This window comes from Muntiacus reevesi, chromosome 19 (assembly GCF_963930625.1).
Source record: "Muntiacus reevesi chromosome 19, mMunRee1.1, whole genome shotgun sequence".
Classification (NCBI taxonomy): Eukaryota; Metazoa; Chordata; class Mammalia; order Artiodactyla; family Cervidae; genus Muntiacus; species Muntiacus reevesi.
Window position 1 is genome coordinate 14643020 of NC_089267.1, and position 22983 is coordinate 14666002.

Below are 22983 nucleotides of genomic sequence, written 5' to 3' on the forward strand. Positions count from 1 at the left end.
CAGTTAACTTTCTTAAATTATTTTTTAAAATTTAATTTTTATTTTATATTGGAGTATAGTTGATTTAGTTGTGTTAGTTTCAGGTATACAACAATACCTTTGTTAATTAAATTCTTATTACAAATGCTTTTTTAAAAAGATAAGCACCTTTATTTCTTTCTTTTTAAATTTTTATTTTGTATTGGGGTATAGCCAGTTACCAGTGTGATAGTTTTAGGTGGACAGCAACGGGACTCAGCCATACATGTAAATACATCCGTGCTCCGCCAAGCCCCTTTCCATCCAGACTGCCACATAACATTGAGCAGAGCTCCCCGTGCTGTACAGTAGGTCCTTGTTGGTTATCCGTTTTAAATACAGCAGTGTGTACATGTCCATCCCAGACTCCCTAACTCGACCTTTCCCCTGGCAAGCATAAGTTAATTTTATAAGTTTTGTGAGCCTCAAGATAAGCCCTTTTAAAGCCAGTATGTTTAAATGTTTTAATTCACGAAGTTGTCTTCCATTGTAATACTCTATTGTAATGTGTCAGGTTTACTTCAGAAACCATTTTGTTGTGTTTGTCAACATTTCTGGGAAATAGTAAAGATCATTTTTAAATTAGGACACTTTGAATATGTGATGTTAAAATTCCACTTAAGCATATTAGCAACTTTTTGTTCTTTATGGAGACAAGGTATATTCTGTAGAGATGAACTAGTAATGACACATACCTGCTTTCTTGAAAACTTTTATCTTGGCATCTGACACTATCATTTGTTCAGATTTTAACCTTAACGTACAGCTCTGTTTAGTCATTTGGAGTGAAGAGGGCGTTGGCTACATATTATTTGATCAACAAATATTTGATAATTCCCTACATATGATACATTAAGTGCTGACAGTATTTGAATAGGCAGGACATGCAGAGAGAACTCTGAATAAAGAGGTTAAAATTTAACAACAAAGTAGAAAACAGAACAGAAACTGATGCTCTTCTCTGTAAAGTTGAAAGCAGATACAGAGGAAGGAACACCTCATTATGAAGATTATCAGGGAGGGGTGATTTACTTGAGTCTTGAAGCTATGAGTAGAAGTAAATGACATATGAATGAAGTGAATACTGTAGGGAAGGGGGAGTGCGAATTGTGTGTGCGTGGATGGGAGACTCTTCAACGTGTTTGGGACGCAGAATACACGTGATGGGTGAAGCGACCCCAGCAGAAGCTGACCCGTCAGGTTGGTGAAAGGGAGACTGTCCAGCGCCTCGTCTCCAGATGCAGTCAGCACGTCCACCTGTGCTAGGCGATGGCTCGGCTTCCCAGGTTTGCAGGATTGCATGCGTTTCTTCTAGTGTCACCTGGAGAAACTGTTTCTCTGCAAGATAAGAGAAGACAAAGCTATGGAGGGTGGGGCGTCACCTAAACCGCACAGGAACAGATGAGCAGTTCTGCTGGAGTTCAGAGTGAGACTAATTATTCTGAGTAACCTTACTTCAAATATTACAAAGTGCAGGGTGGATGATGGCGGAGATCACTTTGCAGTGGGTTTCCCAGTTCTCTGGCTTTAATGGAATTTTTATAAACGCATTTGCTTTGCATTTGGATCTGAATTTGTGCTGGGCATTTTCTTGAACGTTAGTGATAGGTTGAAATACAGTTCATATTCATTAATTACCTTAATTTGTATCCATTTAAAATAGCTTTATGTGGTGGTTTTATTTTGGTTTATGTCTCTTCCTTACCCTTATATTAAAGGTGACAGTACTCACTACTGCTGCTTCTGCAGAATCTTGGTGTTTTTGTTAAGAAAACTTTTCTCTATAGCTGGTTAGAAAACAAACTAGAAAGATGACTTATGGTTTCTCATTTAAATATGGTGGTGATTACAGATCTCTCATTTCCCCTTGCCTGCCATCATTGAGTTCTCAGTGCTGAGTGAGTTGCTGTTTTCCTAGCCAGTGTGTGTTGCCCTAGTTGTTCAGCTTTCATCCTTGCTGATACCCCATCCCGAGATTCATGTTTCCTTTCTCTTCTTTCCTTTTCCCCTTTTCAGCCTGTTTTCCACCTGTCCTTGTTTCCTTGCCCCATATCTATTATTTCTGTGCTAACTATCTCTTAAGCTGAAAATAGAGATTCTCTGTTTGTCTGACCAAGGGTTCTGACTGTCTTCATGAACCTCTCCGAAGTGGATTTGCTGCAAACCTAGCTTTTCACAAAGAACAAGCCATAGTCTTAGATATCCTCTGGGGCCTTTTTACTTTTTAGTCTTTCTTTCCCCAAAGTGCCTCTGGTTTTCTCCCAAAGCTTTAGTTTTCTCTGTCCTTTGGGAAACTGCCTGCTGGCATAGGTTCTTGTTTTGATTTCAGATGAGAATTTCTGCATGGATTACATGATTGGATGCACTGAACAGGGAACCACACTTGTGAAATTAGGATATCGAAATAGCGTTGGTCTATGAGACTTTCTTCACAGTCCAACTCTCACATCCATACGTGACCACTGGAAAAACCATAGCCTTGTCTAGACAGACCTTTGTTGGCAAAGTAGTATCTCTGCTTTTTAATATGCTGCCTAGGTTGGTCATAATTTTTCTTCCAAGGAGTAAGTGTCTTTTAATTTCATGGCTGCAATCACTATCTGCAGTGATTTTGGAGCCCCCAAAAATAAAGTCTGACACTATTTTCAGTTTCCCCATCTATTTCCCATGAAGTGATGGAACCAGATGCCATGATCTTCATTTTCTGAATGTTGAGCTTTAAGCCAACTTTTTCACTCTCCTCTTTCACTTTCATCAGGAGGCTTTTTGGTTGCTCTTCACTTTCTGCCATAAGGATGGTGTCATCTGCATATCTGAGGTTATTGATATTTCTCCCGGCAATCTTGATTCCAGCTTGTGCTTCTTCCAGTCCAGCGTTTCTCATGATGTACTCTGCATATAAGTTAAATAAGCAGGGTGACAATATACAGCCTTGATGTACTCCTTTTTCTATTTGGAACCAGTCTGTTGTTCCATGTTCAGTTCTAACTGTTGCTTCCTGACCTGCATACAGGTTTCTCAAGGAGCAGGTCAGGTGGTCTGGTATTTCCGTCTCTTTCAGAATTTTCCAGAGTTTGTTGTGATCCACACAGTCAAAGTCTTTGGCATAGTCAGTATAAAGCAGAAATAGATGTTTTTCTGGAAGAATTGATGCTTTTGAACTGTGGTGTTGGAGAAGACTCTTGAGAGTCCCTTGGACTGCAGGGAGATCCAACCAGTCCATCCTAAAGGAGATCAGTCCTGGGTGTTCATTGGTAGGACTGATGCTGAAGCTGAAACTCCAATACTTTGGCCACCTTGTTCAAAGAGTTGACTCATTGGGAAAGACTCTGATGCTGGGAGGGATTGGGGGCAGGAGGAGAAGGGGACAACAGAGGATGAGATGGCTGAATGGCATCACCGACTTGATGGACATGAGTTTGGGTAAACTCCGGGAGTTGGTGATGGACAGGGAGGCCTGGCGTGCTGCAATTCATGGGGTCGCAAAGAGTCGGACATGACTGAGCGACTGAACTGGACTGATGGGACTTTGAGCACGCCCCCGTCTCTTCCTGAGTTTTGGTGAGCCCTTTATTTTATTTTAGTTTTTTTTCTGTAAGTGTTTGAGCTCTTTATTTTAATGATGGAATGTTTTACGGAGGGCTGTGCTGTGTGTGCTCCTTCACTGCAGTGAGGTCTGACTCTTGGCGATGACACCATGGACTGCAGCCCGCCAGGCTCCTCTGTCCTTGGGGACTGATTCTCCAGGCAAGAATACTGGAGTGGGTTACCATGCCCTCCTCCAGGGGATCTTCCCAACCCAGGGTTCGAAGCTGCGTCTCTTATGTTTCCTGCGTTGGCAGGTGGGTTTTACCACCTAATGCCACCTGGGAAGCCCCTTACAGAGGGATATTTCCACTCTAAGATGGCATTCTAGCCGTCCTCCTTGTGACAGTGGTGCGGACACATGCCATAATCAGACAAGGCCTGGGGCTGTGTTAAGAGGTCAGTAAAATTGATTATTTTGATGATAGCAGTAAGGTTCTCCTACTCAAGTCTAGGATCTACCCATCTGTGGTCATTTTTATTATCGTTTAGTGTTTACTAGCAGTTTTGAGAGAGTTAGAAATTTCTCTTCTAGACTGGACCACAGTTACATGATCTTGACTCATATTTGTGAATCTCCTAAGTAGGGAACAGCAGAAGGCAGGCTGTGTTTAAAGGCAGCATCAGATTTCTGCTGTAAGGTGAAGGACTAAGTGGAAGAAATTGGGATGCAATTCTTGTTCATCAGAGTTTGCGTACGGTAGGGCCCTGGTGGAAAGACGATTTACGTGAGTGGTTAAGAGATCCTGAAGGGACGACTTTATTTGAGGGGTTGGGAGGGAAGTTTGAAATAACTAGGGTTGGGCACAGAGAAATGGAGGTGAAGTTGAAGCCAGAAATAGGAGTGTAATAAAATCAGTCTGGGGAAAACCAGCAGACTACAGGGTGTGACAGTAAGGAGCAGGAGAGAAGTTCCTGCTTGAGGAGGCAAAGAGCAAGAAGAGGATGGAGCTGGGGAAGAGAGTACCAGCCGACTTGAGATGGAAGAGTACTCATACTCTGTGCTTTGAAACCATTATAGAGAAGGTGAAAGCTCCTTGCTGTTCAGTTTGTTAATCCTTGGAACTGGGAGGAGAGACCCCCGTGTTAACAATGTAGGGGTCCCTCTGTAACTCATTCTGTGTTAATACAAGTGCATACTTCTGTCCTCCAAATATGGATTTTTCATCAAGTAAATGTAAATTTTCATTTATTTATCTAGTGGCTTACCCAGTAACTATTTCACTGAGTGCTAACCATGAGGTTTTTCCCAAATTAATCATTTGAAACACAGAGTAGCAACCTTTCTCATCATGAAGAATAGTCATAACTCAGTAACTGGAAGTTCTGCCAAAGTGCCTTCTTTGGGGGAAAATAGAATTGTGTAGTAACTCAGATCATAAATTTTTATCTTGTCAGATTTATGCATCTTTTTCTTTGTGTTTCATCTTCCCCCCTCCCCACCACATTTAAAGTTCTTCCCTGTTCTGAGGTCATAAAGATAATCTCCTGTGAAACCTCCAGAAGCCTTATTGTTTGCTTTTCATGTGTAGATTTATAGCTCACCTGTATATAGTTGTCGTGTTTGATGTAAAGCAGGCTTCAAATTTGAGATGTCTTTCAGTTTTTCTAGTAGCATTTATTGAAAGGTTAATCTTTGCCTGCGTTGCTTACTCTTCTGGATTGCTGCTTTTCTTGTTAAGCCAGTGTTCAGGTATGCCTGTTGGGTGCACGAATCTTTGTGGTGTTCCATTGGTCTCTTTGTTCATGCACCGTTGTCACTCTGTCTCATAGCTTTATAATAAATCTTACCTTTCCATCTCATTCTTCTCAAAGATGTCTTGGCTGTTCTTGGCCTTCACCTCTCTGGATAAATTCTAGAATCAGGTTGTGAAGTCCCCCAAAAAAAGATCTGTTGGAATGTTAGTTGGGATCCATTGAACCTAGAGGTCACTGCAGAGAACTCACATCTAGTGTTGAGTCTTTCCCTCTAGGGTCATGGCGTGTTGCTTTATTTAGGTCTTTGTTAATTCCTCATAATGATATTTTATAGTTTGCTCTGTAATAGTCTGACTTATGTGGTTTTTTCTTTTTTAACTTTAATCTCAGACTTTCAGAAAAGTTTTAAGAACAGTTCTTTACAAAAACTCTTGTATTTTACAAAAACATCCTTTACCGAGATTCCCTTAATGAACACCTTACCTCATTTTCTTTATTCCCCTCATTATGCTGACAGAGCCTTGTTCCTTTACCCCTAAACACTTGTGTGTGTATTTCCTAATAACCAAATGTTAGCTAACATTTGCAGGTCATAATCAGAGTTCATGCATAGCAAGAGTAAACCCCAGATCCTGGTTTATATTTGATTGTCAAGTTGCTTTAGTCTCCTGTCATCTTTCTTTGTATTTCATGACCTTGAAATTTTTGAATAATTCAAGCTAGCTATTTTGTATGAAGTCTGTCAGTTTGAGTTTGTCTAATGTTTTCTTATGGTGAGATTTAGGCCGTACGTTTTCAGCAGAGGTATCACAGAAGGGATGTGAAGAACTGATTGGAACTTTGATCATTTGGTTAAGGTAGTGTCTTCCACTTTACGTAGAAAGTTACTGTTTTAGCTTTGTAATTAAGTATCTTTGTGGGGGGATGGACGTATTCTAAAATAGATTTATTCCTAGGTATTTGGTGGTGTTTGGTGCTGTTATAAATAATATCTAAAAAAATTGTTTTTTAAAGATTTTTTTTATTGTGGCCCATTTTTAAGGAGTCTTTATTGAATTTGTTACAATACTGCTCCTGATTTATGTTTTGGCTTTTAATCATGAGGCATGTGGGATCTCAGTTCCCTGACCAGGGACTGAACCCATGCCCCTTGCATTGGAAGGCAAAGTCTTAACCACTGGGCCTCCAGGGAAGTCCCTAATATTTTTAATTTTTAAACTACTGTTCATGTGCAAAAATGTAAACCACTCAGTACATTGATGTGTGATTTATTTCACACATTTACTTAATTCAGTTACTGTTACTGTAATTTGTAGATTTGAAAAATATCTTTTTGTAGATAGTCAGATATGTAAATAAGAGTTTTATTGTTTCCTTTCCAGCCCCCATGCCTTTTGCTTTTTCCTTGCCTTACTGAATCTGCTAAGACCTCAGCTAAAATGGTGAGGTGGTGGTAACAGGCTTCCTTATTACGCAGCGTGTCTTTTTAAAGGAGAAACTTTCTATGTTTAACCAATACGTATCATTTCTCTTTTTTCATAGTTGGTTAGATAAAATTAAAGAATTTATGTTTTCTTCCTAGTTTTCTGAGGGTTTCTTTTTTTAAAAAAATCACAATTGGCTGTTGAATTTTACCAGATGTTTGTAGTGTTAATGAATCCTAATAGTTGATTTAAAAAAAAAATTCAAGTTTATGGAGGTATAGTTTACATACAATAAAATTCACTTTTTTAGGAGTATAGTTTGAGATTTAGAATAGCTCCCTTTCCCCCCAAAGTGCCTTCATTCCCCTTTGCAGTCAGTATGATCCCTTCCATAATCTGATTCCTGTTATTTTAGATTCATTTTGCTCGTAAATGGTATCACTATATATTCCTGGTGTCTTGTGTCTTTTTTTTTTAATGCTTTTGAATTTCATTCCTGTTGGCTATGAGCACTTCAGTCTTATTTATTACTGAGTAATTTTCCATCATATAGATTTTGTTTATCTGTTTATCTGTCAGTGGTTACTGGAATTGTTTCCAGTTTGGGGCAATTAAAAAAAAATTGCTGTCATCATTTGGTTATAAGTCTTTGTGTGGCTATTTCTTTTGGGTAAATTCCTAGAAGTAGGATTTCAGATAGTATGTTAAACAGTATATGAGAGTTCTAATTGTTCTGCATGCTTGCTAACATTTGGGAGTATCATTTTTTAATATTTTAGCCTTTTTAGCAGATGCATAGTAGTATCTCATTGGGATTTTAAGGTGTATTTCTCTGATGATTACAGTGTTGAATGTTATTTTCTGTGCTGCTTTTGCCATCCATTATACTTTTGAGTAACTTTTCATTGATTTTTGATTATTGAAACAAAATTGCATTCTTAGAGCAAATCAAATATGGTTGTGATATATTATACTTTTATTTATTACTGGATTTGGTTTGCTGATGTTTTGTTTAGGATTTTTGTATCTCTGTTTGTGAATTTTATTATCAAGTTTGCTCTATCCTCAGGATGAATTGTGGAATTCTTTGCTTGAGGGCTGTGTAAAATATGTGTTGCTTTAACTCCTTGACTGTTTTCTTTTGAGAAAATGTTGGCTAAATGAAGTATATAAGAAAAGTTGAACTCTTCATATTTTATGACAAACATGTAGGGCTAAAAAATTGATTTCTGATGCCAATTATATTTCTGGAGTATACAAGGTATAGTTAGTTCTGCATGTTAGGTATGTTGCACTCTAAACCCCTCTCTGTATGCAACATTTATAGAAGGTTTGATGTGTCCTTGGCTTGAGGATACACATATACACATCAGATGTCTTCATCATTAGATGCTTCAGTTTAGGGGGAAGAGCTTAAGTAAACACTAGTATAACAACATTTTCTCATGCTCTATTGGAAGATTTTATGTGGGATAAAGTGGGACTAAATATGAGAAAGAGTCGAGGGAAGAGATTGGGCTGAGGCAGGAGAAGCTTCAGAGAGAACTGATGCTAGAGCTTTGGTTCTGAAATGATCCTGTCAGAGGAAGGGGATCAAGCAATGGCTTGGGGGTCAGCTCAGCCTGGAGTATTATACTTGGGTTGAGGATGGCTGGAGAAGGAGGTGAGAAAAAGTAGTTACCCAAAGAAATAAGCATTTGCCATCCTGTTAAAGAAATGAAGACAGTTAAGGCAATGTGATACTCCTTCATATGCAGCATAGACTTCAACTGAAAATAGTCATGGGAGGTCCTCTGCGTGTTCGGAGCATTCACCTGATGGGCTGAGGGAGGTTGCCAGAGGATCTGCAGGCTCACCTGCCATCCAGATGACTGGGTCAAGGCGCCAGTTGTAATGCGTGCTATGCCTTGCAAACTTGAGCCAGGCTCTGCAGTCCATTGCCGTGTTTCACTGAATCTAAATTCCATCCTAATAACCATCAATTCTAAAGTACATAATTATTTTATGTACTGCTGAAAGAGAAGAAAAAAACACTGCCAATTAAGTCATGACACACCTTTGATTGGTAAATGCATCTTAGTCCTAAACATGTTAGCACGTGAAAAAAGTACATGTTACTGTTGTTGAGATATGTGGTATTTCATTTAATCCTCACAATAACAGTGTTGGTAGGTATCACTCCTTTATAAATCACTACATTATAGTTTTTCAGAGTGGTTCTTATTGGATTCAGACCTGTGGTTTTGACTCCTCAAATCCTGAATTACACACTATAATTTAGATAATTGTCCTTTATTCCTTTATTATGAAACATTTAGTTTATTTCTAAGATTTTTCTTTGTTTTTCTGTTTTATTTTTCTCTTCATTATCTTTTTTTTTTTTTTTTTGGTAAGTACTTTAGAGAATTTAGCTAAACTTCTCACTATTTTCTTAAGTATAAATGCCTAGAAATAAGAAAAGTCTAAGCATTCTTAAAACGACATACAGGATCTTAGTTCCCCAACCAGGAATTGAACCCTTGCCCCTGGGAGTAGGTGCAGGGAGTACTAACCCCAAGATCTGCAGGGAAGTCCCTTAAGACTCTTGATATATGCATACAGTTGTATTGCTTTTCAGAACTGTAATACCAGTTTATGTTTTTCACAACGATGCTTGAAGATGTAAGTTCCATCATAACTTCTTTAGCAAAAATTAGTTATTACAGTAAAAGTTTTTTTCTAATTCTGTAGACAAGAATGGCATCTCATTTTAATTTGCATTTTTTGGGTTATTAGATTGAAGACTTGTTCATATTAATTTTTATAGGAGCTTATCATTGATGTTAAGTTTCTGGATTTTTTTATGGTAATAAGTAAATTATAAAGTACAGATTCAATTATGCAACTGCTATGACATTTTTAATTACTAGATTTTTCTTCTGCAGTAGCATAATGGCCAAATTTTTAATTATAAAAAATAATTGTTATAGTTAGAAAAATTTTGGAGTCCTGTTGAATTTCTTATTTTGATCTGTTGCTCAGTTTGTGGTTTTTTTTTCTTAGATGAGATTTTATATTTTGAAGAATTAATGAACTTAATATGTATAATGTTTGTGATCCTGTTGATGATAGGATAAAATTGTATCTGCTGTGAAACCTGAATCTCTGAAAAAAATTTAAATTATAATGGTATATGATTAAAGTGAAATAATATATATTACATTAGGTGGTAAAAATAATTTTGGCACTTAGAGAGGTACTGTAAGATCTTTTCCTCTTGATTTTATTCCATTACTAAAAGTACTTCATCAAAGAGACCGATTTTTTAGCTGATATAAGAATGAAAAAAGTATTTTTCATTTTGATCCGTTATAAGAATCTTAGATTAATTATGAAGTAGAAGCATTTGGGTTGAACATTTAAAAAGTTTTCTCTTGAGCCACACTATCTGCTGTTTCTGAATGGTTGTCAGCAATATAGTTAAAAGTGCATAGTTGAATCTTTTTGGGGAATAAACAAAAATTGAATGTTAAGTACTGTATATTAAAATGCAGAATTTTCTTGTGGCTCTGGTCGAAACAGATTTTTGAAAGAAAGTGGAAGGGCTGGCACAGTTTAATGGAAAGCAGATGGATGGACAAAGAGTAGCCTTGTCCTGTTGTTCAGTGTTCTATAGCTATGGATGAGTCACTTAACTTTTCTCTGCCTTTGTTTTTGGAAATGAAGACAATAACATAGGTCATTGATTGTTCATTATTGCAGAAACAGTTAATTCTGATATTCTGATGAAGAGTTGGTCCACCAGTCTCTGTTGTTATTTGGTTCTTGGTTTTTAAGTTTTGAGTTTAGATGAATTTATTAAATGGCTTGATCCAATCTAGCATGTTCTAGCTGATTTTGCTCTGTTGATATTAATGGGTACACTGGATGATGTTATGGGTTGTCAGTATCTTGTTAACAAGGTAAAATTAGATTATTCTCTAGAAGATAGGTTGGACTGTATAATTATTTTTGCAGAGTTAATAAGGGAGAATTTGTGCCAGAGAATTTAATATCCTAAACCTGTATTTTTGTCTTAACCAAAAGATGACATTAATGTTTTCTCTCATGCTTATTCAGAGTGAACGCGCACACACAGCACCATACCACACATAGTTTCTCTGAAGTTTCCTGCATCTTTCTACATCTGTAGTTATCCAGATGTTGAATCTTAGAAAGTAGTATTTGAGAATACTGAAGTAAAGCACAAATGCCCAAGTTGTAGGCCTTCTGTGGGATTGGTACTGTGTGGTGGGCACACCATGTAAGAGTGATGGGCAGGAGCAGTGGCTCTGCTGCCTTCTGGGTCTTGTGTTTTTCATTTATTGTGCATTTTCGTCTATTGTATGTATTTGAGTATTTCAGTTAACATTTCTGTGAAACTAATTTTCTTTTCATGATTTTAACATTTAAAAGATACTAAATGGTTTTACTCTACCCTGGGATTAAGCCTCTTTCCTCTTAGGGAGAACATTCCCAGTGTTATAATGAAAAGTAGAATACAAGTCACTGAGCTCACCAGAATTTACTTACGTGAAATGCATTTAATTGTGCTCTGTCACTTCAGTCGTGGCCGTCTCTTTGCAACTCTCTAGACTGTAGCCCACTAGGCTCCTCTGTCCATGGGATTCTCCAGGCAAGAATACTGCAGTGGGTTGTCATGCCCTCCTCCTGGGGACCTTCCCAACCCAGGGATAGAACTCGTGTCTCCTGTGTCTCCTGCATTGCAGGTGGATTCTTCACTGCTGAGCCACTGGGGAAGCCAGTTAATGGCAAACTTTAAAAAATTAAGTTAAGAAAAAACTCTTAAATAATTATTAATGTGTTAATATTAAGTATTGGGGCTTTTTAAAAAACAGTGGTTAAAATTTCAAATGTTGCAAAGTTGTCAGATTAATAGGCCTTGTTAAACACCCCTGATGTGATGATGAAAATAATTATTGAATTATTTTATAATAATTATGAATTATAACATTTTTTCTTTGTTACATATGAATTTCTTGTTTGCTTACATTTATCTGTTCTCTCTTTCCTGAGACTTTATTAAAGAGCACAGGAGTAAAGGTATCAGTCTATAAGGGCATGAAGATTAGAAGAAGGCAGTGAGTGGTAGATGAGGAATTTCAGCAAATTTGGATAAAGGAGTGTTAAACTGACTTAGTTAAGTGGAGGAATCTGTATTCTAAGATCTTGCAGAGACAAAACCCAACAAGAGCAGATCAGGTAAAACTGAAGAATCCCTGCAAGGCCTCGGGCTCGGGGGTTTTGGTTAGTGCGGAAGGTGAGGGTGGAGGCTCGGGGCAGAGTTTGGTGGGCTTGGCTGGAAGTCTGCATGTGAAGAGGCGAGGCCTCCGGTTCCATAACTGTCTCGCCAGAGACAGAGACCTTGTTGTCTGGAAAACGGAGCTTTACCAGAGTAAGGTGAACACCACCAGCGGCTCAGGCCCACAGAGAGGCTGAGTCCTGCCTGGGTACTTGAGGATGAAGACTGCCCTCCGGGTGATTACAGAGCTTCTGTCAGAGCCTTCTCGTGCTGTGTAAATGTGAATGGAAAAGAAACGTGTTGAGGAAAAGCCTTCCCATGAAAGAGAAAGAACAGAAACAGTAGGAAAACACACAGCAACAAGCAAAGACGGTGGAGGGAAATTAGAAATGTGATTACTGAAATAAAAATTTCGGCGACAGGAATAGAGAGTTCAATGGGGGACATTTAGGTGGAGTAAAGAGGTGAGGGATGCATGATAGAAAGGAGGAGAAAGAGAGCGGACTCGGAGGAGCAGCATCAGATTATAGCACTGTCAGAAAGCGAGCAATGGGGCTTTTTAAAGAAGTAATACCGGAGGAGTTGTCACTTTCCTGTGACTTGTGCCTCCAGCATGAATGTCCTCTCCTGAGTGTATAGCTCAGCGAATCCAAGTACCCCACACCTAGCATGTCCTCGGGGAGTTTCAGTCCTTGAAACTTGCAGTTTTGAGGGGATAAAAAAAGAGTATAAAGTGATGGGGAATCTGAAAGATAGAACAGTCCTTGGATGCTAATTGTTACACCTTTGAAATCCTTAAGAAAAACGACTTTCATCCTAGAATTCAGTGTGTGTATGTGTGTGTTCAGTCTATCACTGACTGTGAAGGTGGATGTGAACGGGCTCCAGCGTGTACCAAGGAGGGAGGGGAAGGATGCCGAGGTGATGCTGAGTTGCAGGTCCAGAAAGCAGCTGGCTGGGAGGGGAGAGGGGAGAGGGGAGGATGGGGCCCTGGGATTGGTTATATAAGCCTTCTAAAGTAGTATATTTGGTTTAAATACCCTGTTCTTTGATCAATTTAATAAAAAGTTAATATAAAGTGCATCTTCATGAAGTGCTATCAGTATTGCACAGGACTTGTGGGAAGATTGTAATTCATGCAACTTGAAGGAAACAGCTTAAACTGAAGGAAAAGAAGACCAAAATCAGGGAGAGAAGAAATTCATGAAGAGTATTCAGTGGTTCTAGAGGATTCTGTTACAAGACAGTAATTCTTGTGAATTGAGACTAAATTGTAGCTGAGTTGAATTTTAATTGTTGAATAATTACTGTGTAATTTTATGTCCACAAGATGCATGTGATTATAAGAATAGTAACTGAGGACAAGAACTACTCTGATTTAAAGTCTTTGGACCTTAACAACTAGGAACTTTACAAATAAAGTTGATACTGTAAAAACTCAAGATTGAATTTTGCTGTAGGTGGAAAGCAGCAGCTTTAAAGGAAACCATTCATAGCTATGTTGGAGTAAAGGCAAAATGCCCAAAGAGCAATGGAGGAGAGGGTTTTCGCCATGAGAGCTGATTAAAAAACAAAACAACTCACTTACTTTTCACTCTGTTTAGGGAAACTGAAGCCCTTTAACCCTGGAAGTAGCATTTCTTTGAGATGTCATGTTTTATGAGCTGGGAAGATGTACGAATGTTTGGATCGTGTAGTCACTGTTTTACAGTTTTAGAATGATTAATTAATTTTGTTTGTGAAAAGTTCCTTGTTTAACTCTTTAAGTGCTTTGACAAAAGCATTGTAGTTTCATAAAGCACTTTGTATGAGGGATCATAGCAGTGTATAAATTGTGTTTGTCTCAAGTCTTGCTCAGAAAAATAAAAAAATCCAGGTATATTTTTCCACACAGGGGAATCCCAGTTACAGTGTTTGATTTGTTTTGCTGCTTATACTTTTTAAATAAAAATCTACCTTTAAAAAGGTATCTAATTTTCACATAAACTTTGCCAACTGGTAAGTGTTTGTGTTTGTATCCATGTTTTGAGAATCTGTTGTGTTACCATGTTTCCTTAACTTACTTTTCGGGCACATTTGTGGGAATTGCTGGGTTGGATGGCCAGCAGTGAGCATGTCTGATTGGAGGATGTGTACAGTCCCGCAGGTTGTAACGGTCAGTGTTCTTTTAAGTTTGTCTGAAACAGCCTGTCCTGTCTTTTTGTCGGTTCATGCATTCACTAATTATTTATTGCTCTCTGGTTTCCATCCTATTTTGTCACTCTATCTGACGCTGCTTGAGTTTGGATTTTTTTTTTTTTCCTCTCATCTTATTGGTGTCTTAAGTACAGTCTCTTCTACCAGAACACAGTGATCTTTCTCATGCAGATCTAATCAGATGGCTCTCCATTGCCTGTGGAGTAAAGAATTAAGAAGAGTTAAGGCCCTTTATTCTTCGGCATGGATCTGTCTTGCCAGCTATTTTTTTTCTCCTTCTTCTCAGTACCCTCTGGTTTCAGCTTCGCAGTCCTGAATTTCTCCTTTTGCTCTTTCATTTGTCTGGAATGCCCCTCCCTGATTCTCTATTTGTTGAAATCCTTGGACTTTTGAAACCCAGCTTACATCACTCTCTCTATCTAAAGTCACACCCCGCCCGCACCCCCCCCCCCCCCCCCTGTTAATTCAGGTGGCCAGAGTCATCCTGTCTTAATGCTCACATATGAGACTATTTTACTTTGGTCTCTGGTCTCTTATTTGTGTAGAACAGCAGGGCCAGGGAAGAACACAGGTGTTTGTAGGCAGGAGAGGAACAGGGTGATAGATCCAGAAGCAACGTGAACATTGTCAATGTCATCAGTGTTTGGAATTTTCAAATTAATGTTTTAAAAAATGTATAAGCCCTAGGAGTTTATAAGGCAGGCAGATGTAGACTTGTTTATGAAGCTGTTTATAAAGCAGGAAAATACTTCCTTTGGTTTTTTTTCCCCTCCTCCTAATTTACTTACCAACAAGTAAGATCTGTGTAGGTTGGGGTTAGAATCTTCACTTCAAGGAGTTAAGATAGCCACTGTGTCTTGATTTTTTGCCTGTTTGGATGGCTAAGTTAGTGTTCTTAGGTGGAGAAAGGTGAGGAAAGAGAAGATGGTGTAGACTACTAACTTTACCCACATTGTAACTCTTTGGGGCAGTTGCAGTACTGGTTTTCTGACCACCTCCCTCCTCACCCCTGCATTTGGGCACCTGGGATATTGTTACCTTAGTTATTCTCCCCTGACCCTGCTGTAACATAATCAGTATGAATTCTTTAAATGGCAGTGGGAGATAACTTTGTAAGTTTTTGGAGTTTTTAGGATGTGTTATGTTTGGTCCATAATTGTTTGATGTTATCTACTGAAAAAATTACATTTTGTAGGAAGGCATGTTCTTAAAATACTCATACAGCCTCATCATCTTATGACTACTTCAAATGGTTAAGTATGAAAAGTGAAAGTGTTAGTCGCTCAGTCGTGTCCGACCCTTTGTGACCCCATGGACTGTAGCCTACCAGGCTCCTCTGTCCATGGGATTCTCCAGGCAAGCATACTGGAGTGGGTTGCCATGCCCTTCACCAGAGGATCTTCCCAACCCAGGGATCCAGCCCAGGTCTCCTGCATTGCAGGCAGATTCTTTACCATTTGAGCTACCTGGGAAGCCACAAGATAAGTATAGTTACTCCAAATATAAAAGTGAGAAGAAATGAAATTAGCTGAATCACTCAATATTCTCCATATGAGTTATTTTGGAATGGATTTGTCAGCGATTTAACATTTTAGTGCTATAATGGTTGCGTGTCCTACTAGTGGTTGGTAGTCGAGAAAGAAGAATGACTCCTGAAGTCCATAAATATGTTTCAGTTTGTCCTTTGAAACCTGGTGCAGTTCCTGTTAGAAGATATCATTGAACAGTATATGGTTGACTCAGGCTCCCACCTCATAATCCTAGGACATTTGGTTGAAGTCTGATTTTGTGGAAAAGATTTATTGTTTCTCTTACACTTGCTTGTTTGCTTTTTTTTTTTAACTCAAGCATCTGAGATATATTTACTCTGTGACTTTAATTAAAAGTTAAAACAGAATTTCTGCTCTGTTGAAAAACTTCTTTCTCTGAGCCTTTGTGGTTATTAAGAGTGTTCTGTTGGAGTCCCAGCTCTGTTGACAGTGAGTTCCACTGCATCAGATGATGCTTCATGGTCCCATGTCCTGTGGAGCAGGACTGCCTGGGTCACAGTGACATTCACCGCCTTCTTCTTGGTTCTTGTTTGCTCTATATTGGAGTTAGAGGAGACATGTGACATCGGCCCTTATCTTTAACCCAAGAAAATAGAGAATTGGTGTGAGGCTGAACACATGTGAATGGGTTAACATACCATTCGGAAACAACCACCATGAGCTGTGCTCCCTAACGAATCAGCTGGGCCTGGGAGCTGCTGAGAAAGGCTGACGTTCCCATCCCGAGGGCCCTCGGGTGCAAGTGGCTCTCCCTCGTCTGTCTTCAGTGCTCCAGAGGCCTGCTGCTCGCTCCAGTGGGACTGGAGTAGGCACCCTGCCGTGTCAGGTGGCTCAGGTTTTGATTTTGAGTCTCACTGCAATGACCCTTCCTGTTTTATAGTTGGTGAGACTATAGAATTAATTTGTCAGTATAACAGATACCTATCTTGTGCCAAGCATTGTTCTAAGCATCTTGATTTATAGCAGTGAATAAAGCCTCTGGATTGAAGAAGCTGATATTCTAAATAACCAAAATATGTAATTAGTATGTCAGATGGTGAGTACTATATGAATTACAAAGTCGAGGGGAGTGTTAAGGGGTGTTGGTTTCGGTGGATGGGTGGGGTTTCTCTTTTAGTGAGATGGTGAAGGACACCTCCCTGAGAAGGTGACAGTGAAGCAAAGTTCTGAAGGAGGTTTGGAGAAAGCTGTGTTGTTCACGCAGAGGGGTTTCATCGGTAAAGACCAGAGGCCTGAAATAAACGCAGGCCTAGTGGCTCAGCTGGTAAAGAATCTGCCTGCAGTGCAGGAGACCTGGGTTTGATCCCTGGGTTGGAAAGATCCCCTGGAGAAGGGAGTGGCAGCCCACTCAAGTACTCTTGCCTGGAGAACCCCATGGACAGAGGAGCCTGGCGGGCTACAGTCCATGGCATTGCAAAAGAGTCGGCCACCACTGAGCGACTAACGCTAATAGTGTGTTCAAGAAACAGTACAGAGCATGAGTGAAGTAGCAGGTGGGGTAGCCTCAGGGGTGGGGCAAGGGAGGGCTTTTGTGAAGGGTCTTGTGGGCCTCTGGGGAGAATTAGGTGTTATGTGAGTGGTGGGAGGCGTTTAGAGAGAGTGGAACAGAGATAGGCACTGGCCTGAGTTATAAAAGGATCGGGTTGACTGCTGGGCCAGCCCTGATCCATGTGGGCGAAGGAGAGGGAAGGTGAGCCCTGCCAGGTGCCGCCGCGGCAGTCTTGTGAGAGGCCATGTGGACTCGGGCTGGGGTGGAGCCCGTTGCACTGGTGAGACCCTTCCAGGTTCTGGCTGGAACTTGAAGATGGAGCCAAGAGGGTTTGCTGAAGGACTAGATGGAGAATGCAGGGAAAGGCGAGCTGAGGAGGACTTCACGGTTTGTGGCTCATACACGAGTGAGGGTGACATTGTCCTCTGATGAGAAGAGGACCAAGAGAGGATGCATCGAAAGGGGAGGTTGGAGGCCACTTTAGGATAGAAGGTGGAGGTGGCTGCTCTTTCCTAAAGAGTGATGCTGAGAGCTGAAGAATTGATGCTTTTGAACTGTGGTGCTGGAGAAGACTCTTGAGAGTCCCTAGGTCTGCAAGGAGATCCAACCAGTCCATCCTAAAGGAGATCAGTCTTGAGTGTTCATTGGCAGAACTGATGTTGAAGCTGAAATTCCCATACTTTGGCCACCTGATGCGAAGAGCTGACTCATTGGAAAAGACCCTGATGCTGGGAAAGATTGAGGGCAGGAGGAGGAGGGGACAGCAGAGGATGAGATGGCTGAATGGCATCACCGACTCAATGGACATGGGTTTGGGTGGACTCTGGAGGTTGGTGATGGACAGGGAAGCCTGGCGTGCTGCGATTCCTGGGGTCACAAAGAGTCGGACATGACTGAGCGACTGAACTGAACTGATGCGAAGCAGGCTTGCGTTTATTTCAGGGCGTTGGACGTCTGGAGCGAGGGGAGAGGAGTCAGCTGCGGTGGAAACTTGGGCGTTATCAGCATGTGGGTGGGTAATGCACAAAGCCTTAGGACTAGGTGAGATAAAACTTGATGGGGGATGAGAGTAGATAAGAGAAAAGGCCTGAGGATCGATTCCCCAGAAGTTCCCGACCTTGAGGAGATAAAGGAGATTCCAGCCAGAGAAGTTGAGGCAATCCAGGGAGCTAACCAGAGGCACTCAGGACCCTGAGAACTGTGAGGAGCTGCTTCAGGGGCGAGACCCAAGCTCTGTCAGGGGGAGCTGCTGGTTTGAGCAAGATGAGGACTGAGACCTGGTCTTGAGCAGTATGGAGGGGTTGCTGGTGACCCTCCAGCGAAGGGATGAAGTCTGCTAATGCAGGGGCTCAGGAGGGGAGGAGAAGAGAGGAAAGGAGGCAGTGAGTGTGGACGGTGAATGGGAGGGTAGTCCAGTTGTGAAGAGGGAGAGATGGGTGAGAAGCAGAGATAGCAGCTCTGTCTGTGTGTGGCCCAAGGGGGTAGGATCTGGTGGATAAATAGAGGAATTGGTCTTAGGTATGAGGAAGACTCATTCGGCCTCAGTAATAGACAAGAAAGCAGAATATATGGGCACAGATACAGGTTGGTAAGTCCATGTGGTGATGAAAACTCGAGGAATGTTTGATTATTTTAAACAGTGAGAAGAATTGAATTTTTGCAGATATTTTGGTAGATACTGTCTTCAAAGCATATTGTAAAGTAGGGTTGGAAGTAGTTGCTGTCAATTAGAATATCTGAACATTCTTATTGCATATTTTTACTGATGTAACAGTTCAGAAAGAAACAATAAAAATATCTTATAACTGAATCAATAAAATGAAAAATTCCAGTGAAAAACTCCAGTCCTTTTGACTATCCCTCTGACTCTCTGTTAGTCATTTAAATGCAGCATTAACTGGCAGACAGAATTAACGCCACATGTCATGTTTTAGTGAAGGGCAGGAAAACCTGGCATGCTGCAATTCACGGGGTTGAAAGGAGGCGGACACGACTCAGTGAGTGAACTGCAGGAACAGCAGCAGCAATCATCATGTTCATCTCTCAGCACAGAGCACCCAAGCCAGAAAGTTCTGGATCGTGCTTCCCTATAGTCTGCCCTGGAGAAGGCGATGGCACCCCACTCCAGTACTCTTGCCTGGAAAATCCCTGGACAGAGGAGCCTGGTGGGCTGCAGTCCATGGGGTCACTAAGAGTCAGACATGACTGAGCGACTTCGCTTTCACTTTTCACCTTCATGCATTGGAGAAGGAAATGGCAACCCACTCCAGTGTTCTTGCCTGGAGAATCCCAGGGATGGGGGAGCCTGGTGGGCTGCTGTCTATGGGGTCGCATAGAGTTGGACATGACTGAAGCGACTTAGCAGCAGCAGCAGCATAGTCTGCCCATTAAAGAATCTAAATCTGAGTTAAGACTTTACAAATAAGAAATAATAAACATTTTAATGTTCATGAAAGAAGTAGTAAGAAGGTTTTCATAGAGCCTTTACATATACATCTTTTAACCTTCGTTCCTTTCTTACGCCATTAAAAAACAGGTCAGGACGGCACAGTATTATCCAGCTAGGTGTTTTTCCAGGTCTGCTGTCTCACACACACCACCGTGTGCCCAGCGGTCCTGACGAAGCGGAGCTGCGTAGCGCAGTGACTATAAATTTGGATGTGGTCACACGGGATTCTAATCCTCCACACTCGTTTCTCAGTTGTCTGTATTTGGCTAACTTGCCCAAACTTCCGAACCTCACTTTCAGAACAGGGATGGTAGCTGCCTCCCAGAGCTGTAAAAGTGAACTGAGATAACGTGTTGGAGTGATTGACTGTGATGTCTGTGCATAGTGAGGGTATGTGAAATGTTGTGATTCTGTAGTTTCCTTTGACAGGCTGAATGAGCTCCATCCCAGTTGTGAGAAGAAAAGTCAGTGTGTGTTCAGTCCCTGTTTTGTGTGATATATGTGTGCATGCATGCACACACACAACCCTAGTTCGTACAATTAAAACAAACAAGCACACACTGGGTCTTCCTTGCTGGTCCAGTGGGTAAGACTCCATATTCCCAATGCAGGGGCCCAGTATTGATTCCTGGTCAGGGAACTAGACCCCACATGCCACAGCTATGACCTGGTGCAGCCAAAAACAAAACAAAACAAAACTCCACCAAGTTCTTAGCCTTATAAATTACCTGAGAACTTCACTGAGTGTCCTGGATTATGTTGGCTCATTTATGGAAGGGTGGTAGAAATGACAATGAAGCATCACCTTCTCCCCTTCCTTTAAAATTTTTGTGTTTCTCTGAGTTTTTTCCTCCTGATCATAGCATTCGTTTGTTCATTTGTTTGTTTAATGAGTTGCTGTCTCAGGAGAATGGTGGCCTGAATTGGATTGGACTTGCGGCCACCTCTTAAAACAGCTCTGCTGTTAGTAAGTGAAAATATTCAACTCGTGTTTTGGGACATTTTTGTTGTCGTTGTTCAGTCGCTAAGTCGTGTCTGACTCTTTGCGACCCCATGGACTGCAGCATGCCAGGCCTCCCTGTCCGTCACCAACTCCTGGTACTTGCTCAGACTCATGTCCATCAAGTCGGTGATTCCATCCAAGCATCTCATCCTCTGTTGCTCCCTTCTTCTCCTGTCATCTGTCTTTTCCAGCTTCAGGGACTTTTCCAATGAGTTGGCTCTTTGCCTCAGGTGGCCAAAGTGTTAGAGCTTCAGCATCAGTCCTTCCAGTGAATATTCAGGGTTGATTTCCTGGAGAGTTCAAATGCCAGAGATGTCACAGATGTGTTTAAAGGCCTAAAGGATTTTCAGACTTCTTATCCTCTTGATGAATGATATTATTTCACAGTCTAGACTGTGGATTTGCTCACACAGAAACTTTTACTTCCTAACAAATCTGAGTCACATGGAACAAGGGCCTGCAATTTAAGCTGCAGAATGTTTTACTTTGAGCAGAGTGGAGCCATTTTACATAGGTAGGGTGACCCTGGAGTAAAGGCCTTTCCTTAACTTGAGGACCAGTGTGGTTTCTTGAAATATGATTGTCCTTTTCATTAGCCCCTTATTGGGAGGCTAACGTTGCCTGTTGGTGGAGAAGGTGAAAAAGTCTTCAACCTTTCACAGACTCCACTTTTGAAAGACTGATAAACTTTCCAGAAGTATCTTTTAAGTCTAGCATTAATTATCTAGTGGTCAGGATGTAGTCATTGGACAATAAATAAAATCTTATTATTAGTCTCAGGGTATGGAAAATTTAAATCACCTGGCATAATGAATATCTTGCTGTTGCATTCTGATATTTTAACATCTGTAAAAGAAATTTTGAGCTTCTGAAATAAACTGGGATGTTTAGTTTCTGAAGAATATAGAACTTTCTTTCAGTTCAGTTCAGTCGCTCAGTTGTGTCCAACTCTCTGTGACCCCCATGAACCTCAGCACGCCAGGCCTCCCTGTCCATCACCAACTCCCGGAGTCCACCCAAACCCATGTCCATTGAGTCGGTGATGCTATCCAGCCATCTCATCCTCTGTCGTCCCCTTCTCCTCCTGCCCCCAATCTTTCCCAGCATCAGGGTCTTTTCCAATGAGTCAGCTCTTCTCATCAGGTGGCCCAAGTATTAGAGTTTCAGTTTCAAAATCAGTCCTACCAATGAACACCCAGGACTGATCTCCTTTAGGATGGACTGGTTGGATCTCCGTGCAGTCCAAGGGACTCTCAAGAGTCTTCTCCAACACCACAGTTCAGAAGCATCAATTTTTCGGTGCTCAGCTTTCTTCACAGTCCAACTCTCACATCCATAAATGGCCACTGGAAAAACCATAGCCTTGACTAGACGGACCTTTGTTGACAAAGCAATGTCTCTGCTTTTTAATACACTGTCTAGGTTGGTCATAACTTTCCTTCCAAGGAGTAATCTTCTTTTAATTTCATGACTGCAATCACCATCTGCAGTGATTTTAGAGCCCCGAAAAATAGTCAGCCACTGTTTCCACTGTTTCCCCATCTATCTGCCATGAAGTGATGGGACCAGATACCATGATCTTAGTTTTCTGAATGTTGAGATTTAAGCCAACTTTTTCACTCTCCTCTTTTACTTTCATCAAGAGGTTCTTTAGTTCTTCTTCACTTTCTGCCCTAAGAGTGGTGTCATCTGCATATCTGAGGTTATTGATATTTCTCCCTGCAATCTTGATTCCAGCTTGTGCTTCTTCCAGCCCAGCGTTTCTCATGATGTACTCTGCATATAAGTTAAATAAGCAGAGTGACAATATACAGCCTTGACATACTCCTTTTCCTATTTGGAACCAGTCTGTTGTTCCATGTCCAGTTCTAACTGTTGCTTCTTGACCTGCATACAGGTTTCTCAAGAGGCAGGTCAGATGATCTGGTATTCCCATCTCTTTCAGAATTTTCCACAGTTTATTGTGATCCACACAGTCAAAGACTTTGGCATAGTCAATAAAACAGAAAGAGATGTTTTTCTGGAACTCTCCTGCTTTTTTGATGATCCAGCAGATATTGGCAATTTGATCTCTGGTTCCTGTGTCTTTTCTGAATCCAGCTTGAACATCTGAAAGTTCATGGTTCACGTAGTGCTGAAGCCTTGCTTGGAGAATTTTGAGATGTAAATTGTTACCAGCTTATCTTAATGTAGGTTGTCTACATGTATTATTTGAACTGTGTCTAAATTAAAATCTGTTTTGTGATAGTAATTTATGTAGAAGTTTATTTCTTAAATGTAGTTATAATTC

General features: G+C 40.8%; 1 protein-coding gene across 4 annotated transcripts in view; it reads left to right on the forward strand.

Moving 5' to 3' along the window:
* The window catches only part of MYO6 (myosin VI), a 160461-nt gene that overhangs the window by 29263 nt on the left and 108215 nt on the right, over window positions 1-22983 (forward strand). The window lies entirely within an intron of this gene.